Below are 12,860 nucleotides of genomic sequence, written 5' to 3'. Positions count from 1 at the left end.
CATGTGTGATTATAACAAACGTCCATGCAATTCTCTAGAATTTTTCTTGAGAAATCAAATGTTTGAAACCTCAGATCTCATGATCCAAAAGAGCAGCCAAAAGTTCTGTTTGTTTTAGTTATAATGTGCTGAGCGCAGATTGCCACAGCTTGGGTTGTACAAATATTCCTATGTTTCAGAGCAGAAACAGGAAATGTCTGACATTTACAATTTCCAGACAAATCTGCAATTGCATGTGCAATCACCATTCTAATACATCTGGCCAGGGTCTACTTGTGAGCAGGCCAAACTGCAGACATCATTTTTTTATTGGTAATTTGTATTGTTCATTGAAATTACTTTGTTCCATTTCAAATCCATATTTGGATTTAACCTGAAACACTCGAAGCTCTCAGTCTCCCCTCTCTATGTGAAACCACTTTATCCTAAATATTATCATATTAGTCTGAACTATTGTAGCTAAGGGGCCTATATATCAATTATTATTCATTTTCAGATGCAACAAATAACGAGATTTATGGTAAGAACTTACCATTGTTAAATCTCTTTCTGCGAGGTACACTGGGCTCCACAGGGAATGACATTGGGGTGTAGAGTAGGATCTTGATCCGAGGCACCAACAGGCTAAAAGCTTTGACTGTTCCCAGAATGCATAGCGCCGCCTCCTCTATAACCCCGCCTCCGTGCACAGGAGCTCAGTTTTTGTTAACCAGTCCAATGAAGTAGCAGGCAAAAGAGACGACAACTGTCAGTAGCCACATACACCACATTCTCATGACAGGAGAAGGTGTCAGCGGCTAATGCCATATGAACCCAAAGAAGCTAAGTGCGTCAGGGTGGGCACCCTGTGGAGCCCAGTGTACCTTGCAGAAAGAGATTTAACAACGGTAAGTTCTTACTATAAATCTCTTGTTCTGCTGTGGGGTACACTGGGCTCCACAGGGAATGACATTGGGGATGTCCTAAAGCAGTTCCTTATGGAAGGGGGCGCACTGTAGTGAGCAAAAGAACCCAGCGTCCAAAGGAAGCATCCTGGGAGGCGGAAGTGTCAAAGGCATAGAACCTTATGAACGTGTTTACTGATGACAACGTAGCCGCCTTGCACAATTGTTCAAGGGTCGCACCACTGCGGGCCGCCCAAGAAGGTCCAACAGACCAAGTAGAATGGGCCTTGATGGTAGCAGGAGCTGGAAGGCCAGCCTGTACATAAGCATGTGCAATCACCATTCTAATACATCTGGCCAGGGTCTGCTTGTGAGCAGGCCAGCCACGTTTGTGAAAACTAAACAGTACAAAGAGAATCCGACTTCCAAAGGGAAGCAGTCCTCTTCACATAGATACAGAGAGCCCATACCACATCCAAAGACCGCTCTTTGGAAGAAAATTCAGGAGAGGCAAAGGCCGGAACCACAATCTTCTGATTAAGGTGAAAAGAAGACATCACCTTAGGTAAATACCCGGGACGTGTTCTAAGAACCGCCTGATCACGGTGAAAAAGCAGATATGGTGACCTACAAGACAAGGCACCATCTAGCAGAGGCAATAGCCAGCAGAAACACTACCTTAAGAGAAAGCCACTTAAGGTCTGCAGATTCAAGAGGCTCAAATGGAGACCCTTGCAACGCCTCCAGAACCACGACAAGTCCCAAGGAGCCACAGGCGAGACCCTATGGTAAATCCGAGCAGAAGCCGGATTCCGGGCCTTCCACATGGTTTGAATAACTGCCTCAGAAAATCCTTTGGCCCTCAAGACTCAAGCTTCAAGAGCCACGCCGTCAAAGCCAACCGGGCTAATTCCTGATATGAGGAGATCTGGGCCCTGAATGAGGAGATCTGGGCGCTGTGGAAGTAGAAGGGGATGCTCTATCGAGATACCCTGAAGGTCTGAAAACCAATGCCGTCTGGGCCACGCGGGAGCGATCAGAAGTAGGATTCCTCCTTCTTGCTTCAATTTCCTTATTACTCTGGGCAGTAGTGACACCGGAGGGAACACGTATGGCAGCTGAAAGTTCCATGGAATTGCCAGTGCATCCAAGAACGCTGCTTGAGGATCCCTTGTCCTTGCTTCGAAGACCAGAACCTTGTGATTGTGTCAAGACGCCATCAGGTCCACATCTGGAAGGCCCCACCAGGCCACGAGGAGTTGAAACACTTCTGGATGGAGGCTCTACTCTCCGGCGTGTGCGTTCTGACGACTGAGAAAGTCCGCTTCCCAGTTTAGGACCCCCGGAATGAATACTGTCGATATGGCTGGCAGATGGCATTCTGCCCACTGAAGGATCCGTGATACTTCCCTCATTGCCATGCATCTTCGAGTGCCGCCTTGATGATTGATGTACGCCACCGTGGTGGCGTTGTCCGACTGTACTTGAACAGATCTGTGTTGTATTAAATGCTGGGCCAAGTTCAATGAGTTTAACACTGCCCGCAACTCCAGACTGTTTATCGGGAGGAGAGATTCCTCTTTGGTCCACCGACCCTGAAGGGAGTGTTGCTCCAACACTGCGCCCCGACCTCTCAGACTGGCATCCGTCGTCAGAAGAACCCAGTTGAAGATCCAGAAGGGACGACCCCTGCTCAATCGTTGGTCCTGAAGCCACCAGCTCAGTGACAGATGGGCCTCCGGAGACAAGGATATCATTTGAGACCTGATCCGGTGAGGCAGGCCGTCCCACTTGGAAAGAATCAACTTTTGTAGAGGGCGGGAATGGAATTGAGCATACTCCACCATGTCAAAAGCCGACACCATGAGACCTAGCACTTGCATCACCGAATGTATCGACACTTGCGGACAAGATAGGAAGCATCGAATCCTGTCCTGAAGCTTCAGGACTTTCTTCTGAGACAAGAACAACCGCTGGTTGTGAGTGTCCAACAACGCCCCCAGGTGCACCATGCTCTGAGCAGGGACCAGGGAAGATTTTTTTCCAGTTGATGAGCCACCCGTGGGCTTGCAGAAACTGGATAGTCAGATCCAGATGGCGTAGGAGAATTTCTGGGGAATTTGCCAGGATCAACAAGTCGTCCAGGTACGGTAGGATCCTGACCCCTTGACGGCGGAGTACAGCCGTCATCACCGCCATGACCTTGGTGAAGACTCGTGGAGATGTGGTCAAACCAAAAGGTAATGCCCGAAACTGGTAATGGAGGTTGCCAACCGCAAACCTCAGGTATTGCTGATGCGACATTGCAATAGGAATATGCAGGTAAGCATCCTGTATGTCCAGGGAGACCATGTAATCCCCAGGTTCCAAGGCCAGAACGATAGAGCGAAGAGTTTCCATACAAAACTTGGAGACTCTCACAAATTTGTTCAAGGACTTGAGGTTGAGAATGGACCAGGAGGACCCATTCAGTTTCGGGACTAGGAACAGCGGTGAATAGTACCCCATGCCTCTCTGAACCAGAGACACCTGTACTACCACGCACAAAATGGAAAGCTGCTCAATCAGATTGTAATGTCACTCAGGTGCTAAAAGGGAGGGGTAATTCTGTGTAGGAAAAACAATATGTTCCCTAATGCACACCGAGTGAAAAATATTACTACATAATAGTCAGATAATACGGAGATCTTAGTTGCGTATATCTGCAGATATAGGGTTAAGCCCCCAGGCCAATCGACAAGGCTTCTCCGTCACTGGGGGTCCCTAATACTAGGTATGGGTCCGGGGTGCAGGACCCCATGATGTCGGCACAGGCCGGCCACCCCAGGTCAGCACACAGGTGAGAATTAATAAGGGTTAATAAGAAGCACAGAAGTGCTATGTAAGTGGTGTGATTAAAATAATATATACAAAGTGATAGGGAAAATCATAAGTGTTAATAAAGTGTTAGGGTGTGCCGACCTGAAGCAGCCCAGCCACACCGACACAGGGGCCACCGCACCCCACACCCACCCCATAAATAATTACAAATATGTCTGGGTTAAATTCCCAGTGTAAGGCCACATGGTAATGGCTCCTACAGCATCTGAGAGCCAGCTTACCTGGAGATACCCCTGGCTTCCCCTATGGCACTCTGGAGTCAGCAATCCCTCCTAATGCTGACCCATCCATGCCTCTCTAAATACAATGCACAAAATGGAAAGCTGCTCAATCAGATTGTAATGTCACTCAGGTGCTAAAAGGGAGGGGTAATTCTGTGTAGGAAAAACAATATGTTCCCTAATGCACACCGAGTGAAAAATATTACTACATAATAGTCAGATAATACAGAGATCTTAGTTGCGTATATCTGCAGATATAGGGTTAAGCCCCCAGGCCAATCGACAAGGCTTCTCCGTCACTGGGGGTCCCTAATACTAGGTATGGGTCCGGGGTGCAGGACCCCATGATGTCGGCACAGGCCGGCCACCCCAGGTCAGCACACAGGTGAGAATTAATAAGGGTTAATAAGAAGCACAGAAGTGCTATGTAAGTGGTGTGATTAAAATAATATATACAAAGTGATAGGGAAAATCATAAGTGTTAATAAAGTGTTAGGGTGTGCCGACCTGAAGCAGCCCAGCCACACCGACACAGGGGCCACCGCACCCCACACACACCCCATAAATAATTACAAATATGTCTGGGTTAAATTCCCAGTGTAAGGCCACATGGTAATGGCTCCTACAGCATCTGAGAGCCAGCTTACCTGGAGATACCCCTGGCTTCCCCTATGGCACTCTGGAGTCAGCAATCCCTCCTAATGCTGACCCATCCATGCCTCTCTAAATACAATGCACAAAATGGAAAGCTGCTCAATCAGATTGTAATGTCACTCAGGTGCTAAAAGGGAGGGGTAATTCTGTGTAGGAAAAACAATATGTTCCCTAATGCACACCGAGTGAAAAATATTACTACATAATAGTCAGATAATACGGAGATCTTAGTTGCGTATATCTGCAGATATAGGGTTAAGCCCCCAGGCCAATCGACAAGGCTTCTCCGTCACTGGGGGTCCCTAATACTAGGTATGGGTCCGGGGTGCAGGACCCCATGATGTCGGCACAGGCCGGCCACCCCAGGTCAGCACACAGGTGAGAATTAATAAGGGTTAATAAGAAGCACAGAAGTGCTATGTAAGTGGTGTGATTAAAATAATATATATACGAAGTGATAGGGAAAATCATAAGTGTTAATAAAGTGTTAGGGTGTGCCGACCTGAAGCAGCCCAGCCACACCGACACAGGGGCCACCGCACCCCACACCCACCCCATAAATAATTACAAATATGTCTGGGTTAAATTCCCAGTGTAAGGCCACATGGTAATGGCTCCTACAGCATCTGAGAGCCAGCTTACCTGGAGATACCCCTGGCTTCCCCTATGGCACTCTGGAGTCAGCAATCCCTCCTAATGCTGACCCATCCATGCCTCTCTAAATACAATGCACAAAATGGAAAGCTGCTCAATCAGATTGTAATGTCACTCAGGTGCTAAAAGGGAGGGGTAATTCTGTGTAGAAAAACAATATGTTCCCTAATACACACCGAGTGAAAAATATTACTACATAATAGTCAGATAGTACGGAGATCTTTTTTGCGTATATCTGCAGATATAGGGTTAAGCCCCCAGGCCAATCGACAAGGCTTCTCCGTCACTGGGGGTCCCTAATACTAGGTATGGGTCCGGGGTGCAGGACCCCATGATGTCGGCACAGGCTGGCCACCCCAGGTCAGCACACAGGTGAGAATTAATAAGGGTTAATAAGAAGCACAGAAGTGCTATGTAAGTGGGGTGATTAAAATAATATATACAAAGTGATAGGGAAAATCATAAGTGTTAATAAAGTGTTAGGGTGTGCCGACCTGAAGCAGCCCAGCCACAACGACACAGGGGCCACCGCACCCCACACCCACCCCATAAATAATTACAAATATGTCTGGGTTAAATTCCCAGTGTAAGGCCACATGGTAATGGCTCCTACAGCATCTGAGAGCCAGCTTACCTGGAGATACCCCTGGCTTCCCCTATGGCACTCTGGAGTCAGCAATCCCTCCTAATGCTGACCCATCCATGCCTCTCTAAATACAATGCACAAAATGGAAAGCTGCTCAATCAGATTGTAATGTCACTCAGGTGCTAAAAGGGAGGGGTAATTCTGTGTAGGAAAAACAATATGTTCCCTAATGCACACCGAGTGAAAAATATTACTACATAATAGTCAGATAATACGGAGATCTTAGTTGCGTATATCTGCAGATATAGGGTTAAGCCCCCAGGCCAATCGACAAGGCTTCTCCGTCACTGGGGGTCCCTAATACTAGGTATGAGTCCGGGGTGCAGGACCCCATGATGTCGGCACAGGCCAGCCACCCCAGGTCAGCACACAGGTGAGAATTAATAAGGGTTAATAAGAAGCACAGAAGTGCTATGTAAGTGGTGTGATTAAAATAATATATACAAAGTGATAGGGAAAATCATAAGTGTTAATAAAGTGTTAGGGTGTGCCGACCTGAAGCAGTCCAGCCACACCGACACAGGGGCCACCGCACCCCACACCCACCCATTAAATAATTACAAATATGTCTGGGTTAAATTCCCAGTGTAAGGCCACATGGTAATGGCTCCTACAGGAGGGACTGTACCACCGACTGAAGAGTTTTTGCCTTCACCTGATCCGAAGGGACATCTGTCAGGCAAAATCGATGAGGGGGACGATTTTTGAAGGATATGGCGTAACCTCGAGTGACGACTTCTCGTACCCAAGCATCGGAAGTGGTCTTCAACCATTCCTGGGTATACCCTAGAAGTCGGCCCCCCACCCTGGGATCCCCCAGAGGGAGGCCCGCCCCGTCATGCGGCAGGCTTGTCAGTCTTGGAAGCAGGCTGACAGGCAGTCCAGGCCCGTTTGGGTTTGGGCTTAGTAGGTTTGGAAGTGCGAGCCTATTTCGGGTACGCCTGACCCTTTGCTTTCCCTGAAGGATGAAAGGAGCGAAAGGAAGTACTCTTATCCTTCGGTACCGAAGGAGCAGTACTAGGAAGACATGCCGTTTTAGCAGAAGCTAAGTCAGCCACTATCTTGTTGAGGTCTTCTCTGAAAAGAATGTCTCCCTTACAAGGGAGCACCTCCAGGGTTTTCTTAAACTCCAGATCCACGGACCCGGACCGCAGCCAGAGAATCCAGCGAGCCAGTATGGACCAGTGACGTGCGGTGGGGTGAGGCAGGTGAGGCAGAGCCTTTTTTGTCATACTATCTAGTGATGAGCGGGTTCGGTTTTACTCGGTTTTACTCGGTTCTCAAAACGGCATCTTATTGGCTCACGGATGTCACGTGTTTTGGATAGCCAATAAGATGCCGTTTTGAGAACCGAGTAAAACCGAGTAAAACCGAACCTCGCTCATCTCTAATACTATCGTTTGTACCAGAGTTTTGACTGTATAAAGTATATGAAAAATACAAAGAATAAGTTTGAAAAATCTTCTTTGCATTATTCTAATCATTTTTATAGCCAAAACTTGGAGTAAAAAGTCTATGGTAGGTGAGGCAGTGCCTCACCTGCTTATCTTTTCCGCACATCTCTGATCAAAACTCACCAAATTTCCAGGCGTTTATACTGCTGCACCTGTGTATAATGCCCAGATTCACCCTTTGGCTCATATTTTATATGTAAATCTGGCTCTGGTGCTAGCTAGTGCCTCCTTAGCTTTTTAGCTCACCGCACGTCCCTGGTATGGACGTAGTAGAAGCCTTGGCCGGCAGAATACCAGCATCAGAAGCCGCCTCCTTAACGTAATGAGAAGCTGTGACAATATACGATAGACATTGTCTAGCATGATCAGAAGCGTTGGAAGACTTCCAACTCCTGAGCCCACGCTTCAATAGCCTCTGCAGCCCAAGTCGCTGCAATGGTGGGCCGATGCACAGCACCCGTTAGAGTGTAAATTGCCTTTAAACAACCCTCCACACGCTTATCTGTCGGTTCTTTCAGGGATGTGACGGTAGTTACAGGCAGAGCAGAGGATACCACCAGCCGCGCCACCTGCGAATCCACTGGTGGGGGTGTCTCCCAATTTTTACTTAGCTCTACCGTGAGGGGATAGCGAGCCAGGATCTTCCTGTGAGGCGTGAATTTCTTTCCTGGATTTTCCCAGAATTCCTGACGTATGTCAACTAAATGGTCAGAATGAGGTAAAACTTGTTTAACCACTTTCTGACGTATAAATCGGTCCGGTTTCTTAGGGGCAGCATCTGACTCTGGGTCATCAGTAATTTGAAGAATTAGCCTGATAGCCTCCAACAAGTCAGGAACATCCACCTTTGAAACAGATTCCACATCAGAAGCATCAGGATCAGAATCTGTGGGGTCAGTATATACACCATCCTCATCAGACGAGGTGTCTGGTGGATTGTGAGGAAGTAATAGCCCGCTTAGTGGACCCCATGGTCTTGGGCAGGCGAGAGTTAGATTTCTGTTTAGTCAGAGATTGGGTCAATTGCTGTAACTTAGAGGACAGTTGATTAACCACAGAGACCATAAGCGGTTGTACCAGCACAGGAGGTCCCAAAGGGGGCGCAAGTCTAGTTACTAGCATACTCAATAACGTGGAAAAAGTAGCCCAAGGCGGTTCATTTTGAACCCCCGTTGCTACGGTCCCACTGGGGGGCAAGGAACCCCCAGAACCAGAACCATCAGCTGCTATATTCTCCTCAGCCTGTTGGTGCCTCGGATCAAGATCCTACTCTACACCCCAATGCCATTATCTGTGGAGCCCAGTGTACCCCGCAGCAGAAAAGTATCTCCCAAATGTACAGTATTTACAGGTGACCACAGCAGATATCTGTGGAGGCTGCATTGTTGCAGAATTTACCAAACTCCGGAGCTTCGCGCCAGTGGCTAACGCCACATAAGAATGGCATTTCCCATTGTAGCCTATAGGCTGCACTTTGCAAAAAATTGGAAGTTTATATGAAGTGGACTCCCCTGGGAGTGGAGAGGGAGCAGCGACAACTCTAGGCCAAAGAGACTTCACGCTGGAATTAGGGCAGTAAATATTTTAATAGAGTGGAACCATTTACCAAAAACAAAATTTAATTGTGTAACCAAGCACTCAAACATGTCCACTAATAAATTAAAAGTACCGTAGATCCCTTTATTCATAACATTAACATAACATTAAATTATTTCTGCTATCCTCACAAATAAAGCAGACTGTTATTTTCCGATCATTACTTTGTGAGCAGCATCTGGACGGTGTGTCACAATACATACTGTAATTGGACTATTATCTATTTGGGTATTGGTAAATTAGTCTCTTAGTAAGATTTCTATAGCTTACTTCAGTGGTTCGCAAACAGTGGGGCAGATGTATTAAGCCTGGAGAAGTGATAAAGCAGTGATAAGTGAAAGGTGATAATGCACCAGCCAATCATTACGGGTTTGAAAAATGACAGTTATGAGCTGATTGGCTGGTGCATTATCACCTTCCACTTATCATTGCTTTATCACTTCTCCAGGCTTAGGGGTTTATTCATAAAGAAAATGAAAACACATCAGTTTGATGCGATGTATAGCTGGGATAAGTAGCAATTCATGTATACTCACCACTCCGGCGAAGCGCTGCGGTGTCCAGGGATCCAGGGACGCTGTCTCCTCCGGCAGTCCACTCCTGAGATGTCCGGAGTCAGTCGGCGGGTCCCCTTGCGCATGCGTCACCTGTTGACCTCCCGGCAGGCCGCAGAGAAACATTGAGCGTCCCTGCAGTTATTGCACAGCAGTTCAAGTTACGCCATCCTGAGATGGCGAACCTGAAATCCATGGAGAAGCGGAAAGCAAATCACACTCTCCATACTAAAGTATGGTGATGCGATTCAGGCACGGAGTGGGGGTGCCGCTGGAGAAATCAGGGCCTTCTCCGTGGTAACCCGCTCTGTGAATTGCGGTAAGCAGAGAAAATACCCGTTCAATGCAAAACAGGGCTTTTCTCCGCTTTATGAATAGACCCCTTAAAACATCTGCCCCTGTGTGCCGTGGCACCTTGGGGTGCCTCGGTACACTTGCAGGTGTACCTTGGATTGGTGGTCCAGGACCAATTCAAATTATTTATGGTCAATGCAATAGGCAGAACCAGTGCTGGTGGCTGCCAATCATAAAATATGTGGACAAACTGAAGCAAATCCTGTCCCTCACCAAACAATTGAACCTAAGGATGGCCTATAAACACAATTTATTTAATATAATATTTCTTTATAAATTTCTCAATAAGAAACTTTTGGCCTAGGAAAAAAATTCTGATACTCTAGGGTGCCGTGAGTCAAAAAGTGGCTGGCTTACAGAGAAGAGAAGTTTTATATAATGTCATGGACATTAAATTTGTTTTGATAAAATGTTTAAATACTGTAAATAGAAAAAAAAATCAGGTCAATACATACAGTATATTGTAGAGATGAGCGGGTTCGGTTCCTCGGAATCCGAACCCGCCCGAACTTCAGTTTTTTTTACACGGGGCCGAGCGACTCGGATCTTCCCGCCTTGCTCGGTTAACCCGAGCGCGCCCGAACGTCATCATCCCGCTGTCGGATTCTCGCGAGGCTCGGAATCTATCGCGAGACTCGGATTCTATATAAGGAGCCGCGCGTCGCCGCCATTTTCACACGTGCATTGAGATTCATAGGGAGAGGACGTGGCTGGCGTCCTCTCCGTTTATAGAGAAGAGAGTGAGACTAGAGTAGAGAGAGACACAGTATTTACTTTAGTAATTTTGGGGAGCATTAGGAGGAGTACTACTACTTGCTGAAGTGATAGTGTGACTGTATATCTGACTTGTGGGGGAGACAGTGGGGAGCAGTTAGAGTCTGAGAGCAGGAGTACATATTTTAACGTACAGTGCACACTTTTGCTGCCAGAGTGCCACACTGCCATTGTGACCACACTGACCACCAGTATATATTGTGATTGTCTGCTTAGGAGTACTACTTGCAAGTTGCTGATAGTGTGACCAGTGACCTGACCACCAGTTTAATTAATCACCACCAGTTTAATATATATATATATATAATTGTATATAATATATATATAATTGTATACCACCTACCCGTGGTTTTTTTTTTCTTTCTTTCTTCTTGATACATACTACTATAGTAGCTTACTGTAGCAGTCTGCGGTGCTGCTGAGCTGACAGTGTCCAGCAGGTCCGTCATCAGTCATTACATAATAAATATATATACCTGTCCGGCTGCAGTACTAGTGATATTATATATGTATATATATATATATATATATATATATATATATTAATTTCATCTCATTATCATCCAGTCTATATTAGCAGCAGACACAGTACGGTAGTCCACGGCTGTAGCTACCTCTGTGTCGGCAGTCGCTCGTCCATCCATAATTGTATACCACCTACCCGTGGTTTTTTTTTTCTTTCTTTCTTCTTGATACATACTACTATAGTAGCTTACTGTAGCAGTCTGCGGTGCTGCTGAGCTGACAGTGTCCAGCAGGTCCGTCATCAGTCATTACATAATAAATATATATACCTGTCCGGCTGCAGTACTAGTGATATTATATATATATATATATATATATATTAAATTTATCTCATTATCATCCAGTCTATATTAGCAGCAGACACAGTACGGTAGTCCACGGCTGTAGCTACCTCTGTGTCGGCAGTCGCTCGTCCATCCATAATTGTATACCACCTACCCGTGGTTTTTTTTTTCTTTCTTTCTTCTTGATACACACTACTATAGTAGCTTACTGTAGCAGTCTGCGGTGCTGCTGAGCTGACAGTGTCCAGCAGGTCCGTCATCAGTCATTACATAATAAATATATATACCTGTCCGGCTGCAGTACTAGTGATATTATATATATATATATATTAATTTCATCTCATTATCATCCAGTCTATATTAGCAGCAGACACAGTACGGTAGTCCACGGCTGTAGCTACCTCCGTGTCGGCAGTCGCTCGTCCATCCATAATTGTATACCACCTACCCATGGTTTTTTTTTTCTTTCTTTCTTCTTGATACATACTACTATAGTAGCTTACAGTAGCAGTCTGCGGTGCTGCTGAGCTGACAGTGTCCAGCAGGTCCGTCATCAGTCATTACATAATAAATATATATACCTGTCCGGCTGCAGTACTAGTGATATTATATATATATATATATATATTAATTTCATCTCATTATCATCCAGTCTATATTAGCAGCAGACACAGTACGGTAGTCCACGGCTGTAGCTACCTCTGTGTCGGCAGTCGCTCGTCCATCCATAATTGTATACCACCTACCCGTGGTTTTTTTTTTCTTTCTTTCTTCTTGATACATACTACTATAGTAGCTTACTGTAGCAGTCTGCGGTGCTGCTGAGCTGACAGTGTCCAGCAGGTCCGTCATCAGTCATTACATAATAAATATATATACCTGTCCGGCTGCAGTACTAGTGATATTATATATATATATTAATTTCATCTCATTATCATCCAGTCTATATTAGCAGCAGACACAGTACGGTAGTCCACGGCTGTAGCTACCTCTGTGTCGGCAGTCGCTCGTCCATCCATAAGTATACTAGTATCCATCCATCTCCATTGTTTACCTGAGGTGCCTTTTAGTTGTGCCTATTAAAATATGGAGAACAAAAATGTTGAGGTTCCAAAATTAGGGAAAGATCAAGATCCACTTCCACCTCGTGCTGAAGCTGCTGCCACTAGTCATGGCCGAGACGATGAAATGCCAGCAACGTCGTCTGCCAAGGCCGATGCCCAATGTCATAGTACAGAGCATGTAAAATCCAAAACACCAAATATCAGTAAAAAAAGGACTCCAAAATCTAAAATAAAATTGTCGGAGGAGAAGCGTAAACTTGCCAATATGCCATTTACCACACGGAGTGGCAAGGAACGGCTGAGGCCCTGGCCTATG

Source organism: Pseudophryne corroboree, chromosome 7 (assembly GCF_028390025.1).
Source record: "Pseudophryne corroboree isolate aPseCor3 chromosome 7, aPseCor3.hap2, whole genome shotgun sequence".
NCBI classification, from domain to species: Eukaryota; Metazoa; Chordata; class Amphibia; order Anura; family Myobatrachidae; genus Pseudophryne; species Pseudophryne corroboree.
Note: the sequence above shows the minus strand (reverse complement) of the source record.